At 41.4% G+C, this 12705-nt stretch overlaps 1 long non-coding RNA gene across 4 annotated transcripts in view; it reads left to right on the top strand.

The window, feature by feature from the left end:
* LOC131517112 (uncharacterized) overlaps positions 1-12705 on the top strand; it is a 36620-nt gene that overhangs the window by 6514 nt on the left and 17401 nt on the right. The window contains exon 1 of one of the 4 annotated variants that reach the window (XR_009264403.1): positions 9828-9938. The exons of the other annotated variants lie outside the window; for them this stretch is intronic. This is a non-coding gene — a long non-coding RNA (uncharacterized LOC131517112). Of the gene's footprint in view, positions 1-9827; positions 9939-12705 lie in introns of those variants that run through there. 4 annotated transcript variants of the gene reach the window in all.

Genomic DNA, 12705 nt, shown 5'->3' with positions numbered 1-12705 from the left:
GGGAACACAGAACTCCTAAAACTGACAGGAGGTGAGGGTGAGACTGGGACCAGTGGGACCCAACCTGCTAGGGTAAAGGGGAGCTAGCTCACCCAAATGAGGACAGGACCCGGCTTAGTCTTGGCTGGGTAGGCAGAGAGGGTGCACAGGGATGTGTCCCAGAGCAGCAGAGAGCTAGAGCAGGTTCCCAGGGCAGGAAGTCCCAGCCACCTGACAGCTCCACAGAGATATGGTGACTATGTGGCCATTTCTAGGAGTGGTGGCTGATGTGTGGTGACTTCTTCCCACTCTCCAGGATCTCCCTGAAGACCAAAACCACACAGGCTGGGGATTGCTGGTCCACGTCTTCAGGAGCAATCCTAATCAGGGAGAAGAAACCTCAGTCTGCCTTCCTCAGGGAGCCCTCTCCCTATCTCCCAAGGCAGATGTGGGACACCTTCATTAGGAGCCAAAGATCACCTACGGGAGCATCATATTCTTGTATTTATAGCTTGATGTGACTCCTTCATCTACTTTTTATTTGTTACTTCATCCCACTCATTTTCCATTTCTTCATTTCAACGCCTATGTTTTACTTGCTTGCTTGTCCAATTCCAGCCTCACAGCTGCAGTCATACTTCCAAGGCAATTCGGTATCATTTTCCTAATCATGTCGGCGCTAAAGGGAAAACAAAGTGGATGCGCTAACCCATACAGAAGGAAAGCCAGTAAAGCCCATATGGGAGGCCAGTGGTAGTGGTGGTGTGGAGAGGTGTTGCTGAAAGGACCAGTGAGCCACCAAGGTCAGCCTATCAGAGGACTAGTGAGAAAAAAGTGACAGAAGCAAAGAGAGGCAGCAGTGCAGAGAAATTCAATTAATGTCAGTAGATGCGAAGTAAGGAATACAGCCCCGACCTAACATATATGTCTGGCCTGGACAGGCATAGAAAGGGATGAGGAGGAAGCAGATGTGTATATGGTCATCTGTCTCTGAACTGAGAGGCAAATCTAGCAACCTCTTACTTTCCTCCTGCTAGACATTAAGAATAGAAACTTTATGCCGGAGCAAATTAAAGGGCTAGGGAGCTGAGGGGCCAGGAACTGTTGTTCGCCTCCAAACTCCAGCCTGGCCATTTGGGCTCTACACTTTGGGGAAGGAAAAAATTCAGCGGAGCCTGGGGGCAGAGGGCGAAGCCCCTAGGAGAAGAAATAGTGGCTCCTGGAAACTTCCGGGAAAAACAGACAAAAATCCTTTCTTTCGAACAAGTGCCCCACCCCTCCTCCCTGCAGTTGGAGAGGGGCCTTAAGAGAAAGGGGAGACTCTAGGTCTTTTCCGACCCTGGCTGTTGGACAGCGCCCTCTTTTGTCCCCGCCAGCGCGGCCTCGAAGGAGGTACCACGTGGAGGGAGCCCCAGCTGCCTGGGAAAATGGCAGGGCGATTCCACTGGGACTAAGAGCCGAACCCGCCGCCCCCCCCCCCCCCCCCCCCGCTCATCTTCGGGCCCCGTACAGCTTCCCATGACAGAAGGCGGGTCCTGAGAAGGCGCCCGGTTCCCCGCTACCCAGTCGGGCCCCATCCTTCTGCGGACGCGCAGCGGGCGGGGCCACGACTGCCCCGGAGATCCCTCCGCGGAGCCGGAATCGCTCCCCCCGCCCGCTCCCCGGGAGGGTCAGGCTCCGCGGGGCGTTCCCAGCCTCTGGGTCCCGCGGCTGCGGCACGGGAGGAGACCAGGCTTGCCCTGTCGCCCGGCCTCTGCTCTGCGGGGAGAAGGGAATCCCCCCCACCCCCCAAAAAACTACACACAACCTTCCAGGGCCGGTCATTTCCCTCCACCGCCCCCTTCCCTTTCCCAGCCACTTTGGGGTTTCTCCAAGGGGCCTGGAGCCCCAGGGCCCTTGCTTTCTTGAGAGTTTCACACGCTCTGTGATATATTTTAGCTGCAACGTATTAACCCATTTACTACCCCGGCATGACACAGGTGTTGATTTGGACTTCATTTGGGTGGTGACCGCAGAAGGGCACATCTGAGAAGCTTCTCAATTTGTGAAGCACAGGCCGAGGGTGAGGTCCGGGAGAGGGACCCGGAGCGAATGCCGGCCGGTCGGGGAGGGAGGGCGGCGGTCCAGACTTCCTGCGGTCGGCGCCGACCGCTCCGCCCCAGCTGCAAGAGGCCTCGCGCAGCTCCAGTTCCCGCCCGGCGGTGTCTCCGCTAACGGGGCTTTTCTCAGCAAAGGGTGCGCTGCAGCGCGACGTCAGCCCCGCCGGGTCCAGAAGCCCGAATCCTCCTTCTTGGACCCGCGCAATCACCGCTCTTTCCCCTTTATATTCTTCGGTAATTTCGGAGGCAAAGATTTCAACTTTGGGGGAATTTGTTTCATCTCTCCTAAATTCAGAAACGGAGTCTTCAAAAGTCTTAATGTGTGTGTTTACTTTTTTCTAGCGTTGAAATGAATGCGAAGCCACGGATCGAATCCCGTCACTCATTTGGGGTTAGCTTCTCCCGATATTTCACACGGAAAACAAAACTGGGTCCCTCTTATTTGTACTTGTCCTTAACCTTTGCAGCAACTGCTGTAGATGAGGCTCTGTCCATTCTCTAATAGATTTTACTAGGGGCTGGTGACAGAGAACTGATTTCTTTTCTATTAGGGTTTAGCACATCTTTGTTGAAGGCCTGTAGAATGACCAGGGATTAGATTTGCATCTCTTAGGCGCCCTGTGTGGTCTTTGTGTGAAGCTTGTAACTGTTAAAAATGACTTGTTAGGAAGCGTGTGGGCTCTCATCGCTCTCCTTTTGACAGAATGATTGTGAAATTCAGATTGGCCCTGTAGGATTTAGCCCGCAGATTCCACCTGAACCCTAAGCAATTAGACCCTAATCTCACTGCAATCATATATGAGTTAGGATTTGTTGCACTTTGTTTACTTCAATTAAAAGCAGAGGAATATTTTTTTTTCAGCCTTTAAAGTGAAATCTCCAGGCGCAAAACCTCAGGACTTCTCAGAAACGGTTTTGGTCGTGATGGGGATTTCTTTCCTGTAAGGTTTCCTCCTACTCCTCCCGCCCGCCCCTCCCCCATTTAAATAACTCTTTCTCTCTGTCTGTCTCTCTCTTTTTCCCCCTTTCCCTGTTACTCGCTAATGTCTGGAGCATCTATCTTCTTAAGGGTTGAATTCAGGTCGCCTGGGAAGAAATGCGTCGAGATGACTCCCAGCTGCTAGGGGCGCCCAAGCTCCGGGAGTCCCCAAGTCCCCGACAGAGCGCCTACGTCCCGCTCCAGCGCGGAGGTTTCCCACTCTCGCTGGCCACGCGGCGTGCGTGGGCTCCGGGCAGTGGGCGCCCGTCCAGCGTCTGGCTTCCTGCGGCTGATTCTCTTCTAAGGCGCCTGGCGCCCGCCCCGCCGCAGGGCGACTGCCGAGACCCGGTCAGCTGGACCGCGGCGTCCGTCCCGGAGCTGCCCTTAGGATTCAGTGTGGCCTCCACGTGGGCTTGGCTTCCACCCTGCGGCCTGCTGCGCGCACAGTCCGCCCCAGGAGGTTGGGGGAGGTGGTCTCACCTCTGCGGGGTCGTCTTCTGCCCGGGTGCCGGACCGGCCGGAGTTGGGCCTCGAGCGGCCTGGCTCCGGCGGTCCTACGGGCCCTGAGCGCCCGGGGCCGGCCTCTAGCCTCTCCTCGCCAGGCCCCAGCGGCCCAGAGCGCCGGCCTCTGTGCGCCGCCGTCTGACCGGCTGCGGAGGGTCAGTGGCCCAGGTCGTCAGGATCTCGGCAATTCTCAGGGCATTTAACCCCGATGCAATTCCTAAGGGTCGCCTGCGGTTACTAACTGTCAAGTCAGGTCACCTTAGTAGTATTGCTTGATCTGTGGTGAGTTTATCGCCTTCATTTATTTATCTCGTGCGACTTTGTTACTTTTATTTTCTCGGAGGATCTCATTGGGGAGACACATAATGACAATGACCCTTGGTCATCGTTTGTCCATTTTGACTCATGACCACTTATTGGGTCCTAGTGAGTTTGATTTGGTTCCCTAAAATACTGCTTCGCCTTTATGAGTTAATACTAAGGTGAGAGCCAGCATAGGATGTAAACTAGAGAAATATTCTGGCACGGGAGGACCTCAATGCCATTTATTTGAGGGGGAAGGGAAGATGCCACTTTTAAAACTTCCTAATAAACTTTTTAGTAGCAAGTGTTCTCATTGTCACTCATGTCAGAGAAAAAAAATTTTTTTTAATGTTTTTTATATTTGATTCCATAAGAACGAAGGAAAGCCAGCCTACAACTTCACTCTGCCTGCGTAGCTAAAACATTTTAAGTGAGGACAACGTACTCTACCGCCGCTTAGGTACTATATAAATGTGAGCAGTGCAAACTAATTTAAGCAAATGGTGCTCTCTTCCAATATTTTCTGGGGTGGAGTCTGCTTTAAACAGTCTCATCTTTTGGGATAATTCTAATAGCTATTCTTAACTTTATTAAGAATTTGTAAGGGCTTAAGGGAATAAGGGAGATTCTGTCTTGCCAGTGGATTGGGGGGAGGTGGGAATGTGGTCTTGGAGTAGGGAAGAAGGGGGAGGAAGACTGTGATAGTCTCTTTGAGATCTACCAAAAGAAGTCTTGATCTATTGATTGAAGATCCCTGCTTTAAATCAACCCTGTGTGCAGTTTAGTACAGTTTTTCATTTGTGAATAGGAACTGTATCAAAACCCTAGTGTGACCATGACAATTGGGTAATCACACACAAGGCATCTTTGCTAATGGAGAGATTCTGTAAATATGTTTCTAGTGAATACACAGATAACAGTCACAGTGGAAGGGTCAGGTGCCACAAATCATAGATTACTCTGCCAAGGGTTGCCAGCCATCTGAGGCTTGGAAGGACATTAACTGCCTTTGCATTCTCAGAATACTCCCCTCAGTTCGTGATTTCACTTACTTGACCCTACTTCTGTTATTAAAAAGCTGGCAGGCACAATCAAGGGCGAGCAGGTTGGCTACCTACCCTTCTGGCAGCTTGCCAGTATTCCCATTTAGCTGCCAGCAGACAAGGCGAGGAGCGAATCAGTCGTAATCCTACAGTAGCATCTAGAAGGTATCAGGAAAACTTTAGTGGCAGCAGGAGGGTCCACCAATCAGCCCTGTTTCTAAATTCTCCACTTCATATCTGTAATAAATCCCTCTGGGGGAATTCACTACTGGGAAAGGTGGGGAGAGGAATGGATACAGGAGATCTCAAGCAGTTTCCTTGAAAAGTAAGCTGTAAGTGCATTACTTGATAGTCCCAATTTTGAAAACGGGCATAAATAGGAATAGGATTCTTGTTACTAACAAGAGCAAAAACCAGGAAAAGTGTCCCTTATCAGTGGGGGGGGGGGGGGGGAATCAAGAGCTTTTAATAAAATTTGTAAGATTATCCCTTTTTGTCAATAGAACAAACTTCTGCCTTTTCATGTTTGCTTTAATAGAGAAATTATTGCTTAGTAAGATTTAAACATTCAACTTTCAGAGAAATTATATAAATTTAATATTATATAAAAATAGTTTTTTATTCCTATCTCTAATTGAAACAAGCAGGTATTTGGCACACAGGGTCATTGTAAAAGCAAAATCTCTCTCTTTCTAGTATTAGCACTTTTCCTTGAGGATATAAAATCTAGGAGTCTAACACAAAAGAATCTATGGGTGAAATAAGACTTTCTGGGTCCCCTTTGTTGGCAGGATAGGCTCTTTTCTCATACTTTTAAATTGGAAGTAGCTTTGCGATCTAGATTAACTATCATGATTGAGATAAAGCCATAACTTTTACTCGTAGGTACCATGAAAAAGTAAGTAGACTGACTTCATCAGTGAGGTTTTCTTCAGGGGATTTGCTTGTGGGAGAGGCCTTGTTGCACTTTTTGAACAGAAAGGTACAATTCACTAAAGTATGAGTGTTCATAAAGGCTAGCAAAGTGTATTTTTTGAAGAATATTATATTTTCTAATATGTCAGATTCCTAGATGCGAGATATAAAAAAACTAATTTAACTTTTTCTCCCAAAATTATACCATCATTACATTAGTGTATTCTTAAAGAATGGAGATGGACATTACTCATCTACATTACCAAAGGGGAAAAAAATTTAAAAACCAGGTGGCAGATATGTGCCTTATAATTTAAACAATAGTGAGTGATGAACAATCTTCCAAGTTCATTGAAGCAGGAATGGGAGAGAATATCTATAAAAGTGAATAAAAAAGGATCTTGTACAAATATGCCTAACCCTCCATTTTATTAGCTTATAATGCAAATTATTATTTGCTCTTGCTACTAAGAGCCATTTTAATGTAATGGATTCATTTCAGACCCTCAAGAAAACCAAAGCCTATGTCCTTTTACAAGTTTGTGAAGAACTTTCAAATGGCCACATCCAATTTGAAGACAGATATATTTTTTCTTGCTTATTAAGTTATAAAGTTGGAATTTATGCTGATGAGCATTTTCCATCTTGACTAATACTTTCTGCCAAAGAAGTTTTTCTTTTAAAAGAAAAGATAGCAAGTGAACAGAAGGAAATTCCAAGTCTCTGTGATTTGATAGTGGTCACCATTTCACATTCTTAAATTTAGAGCTGTAAACAACCATATTCTTTTTTTTCTTTGTGTATCTGTGGGTTAGTCAGTATCTTGTATAGTGCCTTGCACACGATAGTTTGATAAGTTGCTGAACAAATGAATTCATGAAACACTTTCACTATTTACCGTGTAATCTTTTCTGATGTGAAAAATATAAAGGTAAAGGAGTCTTAACATTTTTCCTTATTTATGTGAATAAAAAATTGTTAAAATTCTCGATGGGTTTGACTTAAAATGACAGAAAAGCAGCCCCATTCTATGCTAGTTAGCAAGAGAAGAATCTCTTAAGATTTCCCTGCCTATTGAAATGAAAACTGTTTGAGGTAATACTGTAATGTTTAAAACAAACAAAAACCCCCAAAGCTTAGATGTAACACAAAATGAACCTTAAAAATTAATGACTTGGAAAGTCCTTTGAGTTAATCTCTTTTTACATTCCAGATTTAAACTTCTATGGCATACTTATCTTTCTTGAGACCTTTAAAATTCTAAAGTGTAGCCATCTTCTGAAGTGGTGAAGGAAACAGAAGGTTACAAATCCTATCATTCTTTTGGGAGTGGGAGTGGGAACTGGCCAGTATGGTCTTATCTACTAGAAAAGAATATAAGAACTAATGTTGATTGTTAATGATAATGCCACATAGGGCTGCTCTAAGGAATGGCCAAGAGGAATCTATTATGCAAGAGCCATGGCTACTATTGCTGTGTTCCCAACTTCTATTCCTTAGTGAGCACCTCTCACATTTGATTAGGGACTATAGCTTTGGGGCACAATGGAACCAGTGGAGTGAAGGCAGGAGGAATCAAAAGATTGGAAGTAGCTTCAGAGTTGGGATGCACTATGCCTTGTGTTGGCCCAAACAACTCCTAGAATCTCTCTTCATTGATTTGGGGACTGGTTCAAGATTACATACCTGTTAAGAAAAGACTATACTGGCAGATTCTTTTCCATTTTGAATGTGACACCTTTCATCAATGAGTATGAGGATATTATTTCAAGTGGAAATGAGTGCTTATATAGCAAGGATGTCCCTGGCTTCAGCTGAGTAGGCTCCCTAGGCGGTATTTGCACCTCAGCAGCATTTGCTCAGAAAAATTAAGAAGACTGGAAGGAGTCAAACAGCAACAGAACCCTAAATAAGTTAAATCTCGAATCTAAATTCCATTTACTTAAGATCAAACATCCTCTTTTAAAGCACTCACTTGGCACGAAGATACAGATACTGCTTCCTGTTTATATGCAGTTTAAATACGCATTTACACTCTTAGTGGGTTACAGCTAATCCTTCAACTTTTGTTTCTAACAAGAAATGGATTCCTAAAAGGAAATGTTCTTTACCAGTGTCTGGAACAATGATGACCCATTGCTCTCCCAAAAATTCTCTGTTTTATTCACATGTAGATAGGACTTGGTATTTCATCACCAAGTTCATAACAAAGTCAACTCACTCTAGTGGAAGAGTATTTCTAAAATTATACTTTTTTGATAGAAACCAAAAACAGAGGTTGATATAATATCCTGTTGTCAGTGCATATCCAGCTTAGACATTATACAGAAGAACTAGGCAGTATCACCCTAAGACATAAATATTTTATGATATGGCCTATTTATTGATTCATTTATTCAGTCAGTAAAGATTCACTTACATCAGGCAAAGTTCTACGCATGCAGAAAAAGATATGTCTCTAACCCCAAAGACACTGTGTTTGGAGAGACAAGCATGAAAATAGACAATCACAGTTCAATGCAATGAGTGGAGTAATCTGAAGTCTGTGCAACATGCAGTGGGATCCAGAGGGAAGAAGCATCTATATTTGGCAGAAGGAGAAAAGGTAACACTTGAATTCAATCCCGAAGGAGAAACAAGGTTTTATCAGGTATTCCGGGTAGAGGAAAAAGGATGTGCAAAGGCCCAGAGGCAGTGAAAAGCATGTCCTGTTCAGGGAATCATACCTGCATTGTATTGCTGGAGGAGAAACTGTGAGGAGAGTGTTGGGAGTAAAACTGAAGGGGTGCTATGGGCAAAACATTTTGAAGACCCTTGAATGCCAGGCTAAGAAGTGTAGGTTTATCTTGCAGCAGATGGAAAGGCACTGAAAAAATTCAAACATAATCAGATGTGCATTTTAGAAAGACCATGCAGTCAGCAGATTAGAGACTGGGTTAAAAGGGACAAATTAGTGACAATGGGACTATTTGGTGGTTGTTTTTACCTGCCCGCTTGGTGTAAGAGTGCTAAAGAGAACTACCTTTTATTAAATAGGTACAAATCCTTAAACCCTGGCAAAAAGGAAGGCATACTTTCCAAGAGGCATCTTTTTAAGTAAAATGACTGTTCCCACTGAGTAAATATTGCAAATTAATTTTGTATGTCCTGTGCATTGCTCATTGTTTTACTTTACTGTAGGACTGACATCCACCTGAGCTGACATTTCTGTCACTGCATTGAAAGGCTGTGTAGTGTTGTAGAAAGTGTGCTACCACAAGTCAAGACACTTGCCTCTAATTGAGCTTTATATCTTAGTCTTTGTAAGACCTTGGGGAAGTCATTTTACCTCTTTGGGCTTCATTTTCCTCAGTTGTAAAGCTGAGGGGCACAGTGTAAATTATTTGAAATGCCACTTGATTTTTATCGTTACATGATTTGCAACTTTGCACTTGTTAATCTCTCCTAACGTTTCTTTCTTACCTTGTCTTTATGTTTTCTCACAATTTTAAGAGGGACAGAAGTATTTGGAAGATAATCCCAGGACATTCTGTTTTTATTGCACTATACTTAGTGTACTTAGCCTTCTCCTGGAAGTATTAGGATGTTGGCAGCCGTTTTGAAACTAGGCGTTTCTAGTTGCATGAGTCACATTTTATCTTCATATGCACAAAAAGAGGACTATTTAATCACTTTCAACATCTATTAGACCAAATTAGTAACTAATTTTTAAGTTATAAATTTTCCTTTCCAAAATGATTGTTTCTTGGGTCAGAAAAGGATATGTTCTTAGAAAGCTAGTGTACGGATAAAGTTGGCACTTAAAATTATAGGAAGTGCACTGTTTCTAGTAATATTCTATTTTAAATTCTGCATTTCCTTGGAAACTTCGTGTTATTTAATGCTCTTTTTTTTTCACTTAAGAGGCTGTTTACATTGGTAATATATCTTCTAGAGCTCTGGGAGTTCATAGGGTTTGTACCTACAAAACAGCACAGCACTGTTACTGTGCTTCAGAGACATGCAGGGGTCCCAGGGCAAATCAAAATGTTTTTAAATGTATGACATGTGTGAAGTTGATGAAAATTCATGACTTCTCTCTGTCAGGGCTGCTTAAGCTTAAATCATCAGAGAAAGGTGAGTGCAAAGAATTTTATTTAATACTTTTAATTCTGAAATCCTTTCCATCCCTTGCTTGTGGTCCTGTGTTTCAGTTCTGTTCTATTTAGTAGTCTGCTAACAAAAATGTTTAAAATTAAAAATTAGTCGCATGCTCTAAACTGCTTTTCAGATTTGCCTTCTTAAACTATCACTCAGATGTATAACTTTTAAAGGGGAATTGAAATGTGGTTTGAGAATGTAATCACGTACTATAGAACATGCAAAATACATGTGAAAGACCACACGAGTGCTGTTAATTTAACTGATTATACTTTATGCTTTAGAAATGTTTTCAAATTTATCTTTTAAACTTGAAAAGAAAATATTCCATGAAAATGTTAAGAGATAAAAAAAAAAAAGCCAAAATGCTGTGGATATTGAGATCAGCTGTTTTTAACTAAAAATCCATTCAAAGCAAAATAAAAGGCATTGTGTAGTGTGGGCTGGCTAAAACTGAGAACACAAGAGCATTGCAGTTAATTAGAAGCAATCAACAGGATGCTTTGCAACATTTCTCACATCAGCGCACCATCTGATCGCTATAATAAAAATTTCCCACAGTCTTGATGCAAAAAGCAGTAGAAATAAATATTTGAGTCATTAAAATATAGAATGTATTTCAATCACTCTTACTAATAATTATTTTTACTTAGTTATTATTGTTAGGAAAATAAGATCTTGAAAATCCCCAAAGTTTGTTCTATTTGTGTTAATCTTACATTTTTGTTTTAATTTTGTATGCATTTGAATATGAGAAAAATACCAATTTTTGAAAATAAAATTTAGGGCATGAATTTGAGTTGTTATATGATTTATGTGTGGTTAGTACTTGTAAAAGATAACTGGGCTGGCTTTTCCTGGACTGTTGGGCCATATATTATGAATGATTATTATATTACAAATAACTAAGTACTATATTATAGCTATTTTCATATTAACACAATATTGAACTAAGTTAACTATATTAACAGCTGTATCATAGAAGTCTTAAAAGAATGTACAATATTTAACACTATTACTTTTCTACAATTTGTTCAATGCTTGATTCTACTCAGAAGTTTTACTTTAGTTTCATTTTTTCGACATCAGAAATTATTTTACTAGGGCAAAAATATTGCTTTTGTCATATTTTCATGAAGTTCATAATCTGTTCATTATAAGTGACATTTGTTTTTTTCTTCCCGCCCACTGCATCCTTTTTTTTTTTTTTCCATTTTGGTGTGTGTGTGTGTGTGGGTGTGTGTGTCTGTGTCTGTGTGACAGATTCTTTGTTATGTTGTCTTCTCACATTAAAGGTAGAGCTCGCTCTGGGCCACTGAGGTGCTTCAAAACACATAAACACGTAAAATGGTTTGTTAAAAATGTTTAGCATGAATCAGAACTATATACATTTTGGCAATAGTTTTACAACTTTTTTTCCCTCAAAAAAGCTTATTTGTGAATGTCCAGGAGGCGCCCTTTTTAGAGGCAAAAATAGCTGTGAAACCAGTGCTATTAATAAGAGAATTGTCTTCCAAAAAAGTCTACGATTTGTTCTCCTGTATTTATAAAGTACAACTTGCTGATGAGAGGAATTTTCTCTTCAGACTATAGTCATCTCTTGCTGAAAGAAAACATGCTTTAGAAGAAAATACATTTGGTTTGTTTTAACTATTTTTGTTTAGTGTTTGTTTTGTTTTGGTCTGTATGTTTTCTCCTCTCACATCACACAAGATTTTTTTTTCTCTCCCTGTTCCCCAAAAAAGCTTTTTGCTAAGCATGTTCTTTCTAGAGCACTCATTACATTTTTCTGTAGAATAAAAAAAAAAATAGTTTCAAAGAACTATCTTCTCTTTGGCACCAAACTATTTTTTTGTACTCTTCTTTGTACAGATTTGATCTACTTCATTGCAGGAGGGTGTCTCTTAGCTAGGTTCTCGTTAGGGAATTTACTCTTTCTGCTGCTTTATAGAGACAAATAGCTTTGATGATAAATACTTTAGAATACACATCTTACAAGTTCAGGAAAAGGCTATGTTAGGATGTCAATATTTTTCTTCTGACTAAAGAGCCTATTACATGCACAGTACTATTTGTGCTTAAAATTTTAAACTCTGGTATTTTTGCTCATCAAGATTGGAGCATTAGCTACAAACGTTCACTGCTCCAATGAAAAGCAGTTCAGTAACGAACAGCCTGAAATTGGCTCTGTTGCATTTAGTTTGGTTTATAGGAATTGGAATAATAATGCTCTAAAAATGCATATTAAAATACCTGCTTATCTCTAACATCATTATTTCTTAAAGCAAACAATTTAGACAGAAAAGTCATTTGATAAAAATAATTGATTTGGACAAAATAATACTCACATTCTTCTGCCAGATAATGATTTAGCAGCTACTCTTACTTCAGTGGTACTTCATTAGACACAATTCTCATTCATCTGAAAGCCTTACAAAAAAATCCACATTTTTAATTCTTTAAAAATTACTTTATTTTTAAAGAAATGAACAAATACAGGAAAAGAGAATAAAGTCCCTAACAGAATTTACTTGCTGTTATTCAGTTCTTTAAAAAATTTCTTAAGAGACAGAAATGTCATATGCTTAGTTTCAGGACAAAGGCACCTTTTTAAATGAAGGGCTTAAAGAAAATCGATGAAGAAGTTTGCTTAATAGAAAGCGGGCTAACTAAGCTTTTGGTTGTAAAAATTATCTATATTACAAAACAAGAACATAACTAATGTTTAGTGAACTTTAGAACT

The sequence above is a fragment of the Neofelis nebulosa genome, chromosome 7 (genome assembly GCF_028018385.1).
Source record: "Neofelis nebulosa isolate mNeoNeb1 chromosome 7, mNeoNeb1.pri, whole genome shotgun sequence".
Classification (NCBI taxonomy): Eukaryota; Metazoa; Chordata; class Mammalia; order Carnivora; family Felidae; genus Neofelis; species Neofelis nebulosa.
The sequence above is the reverse complement of the archived record's forward strand: the minus strand, read 5'-3'. Positions and strand labels throughout refer to the sequence as shown.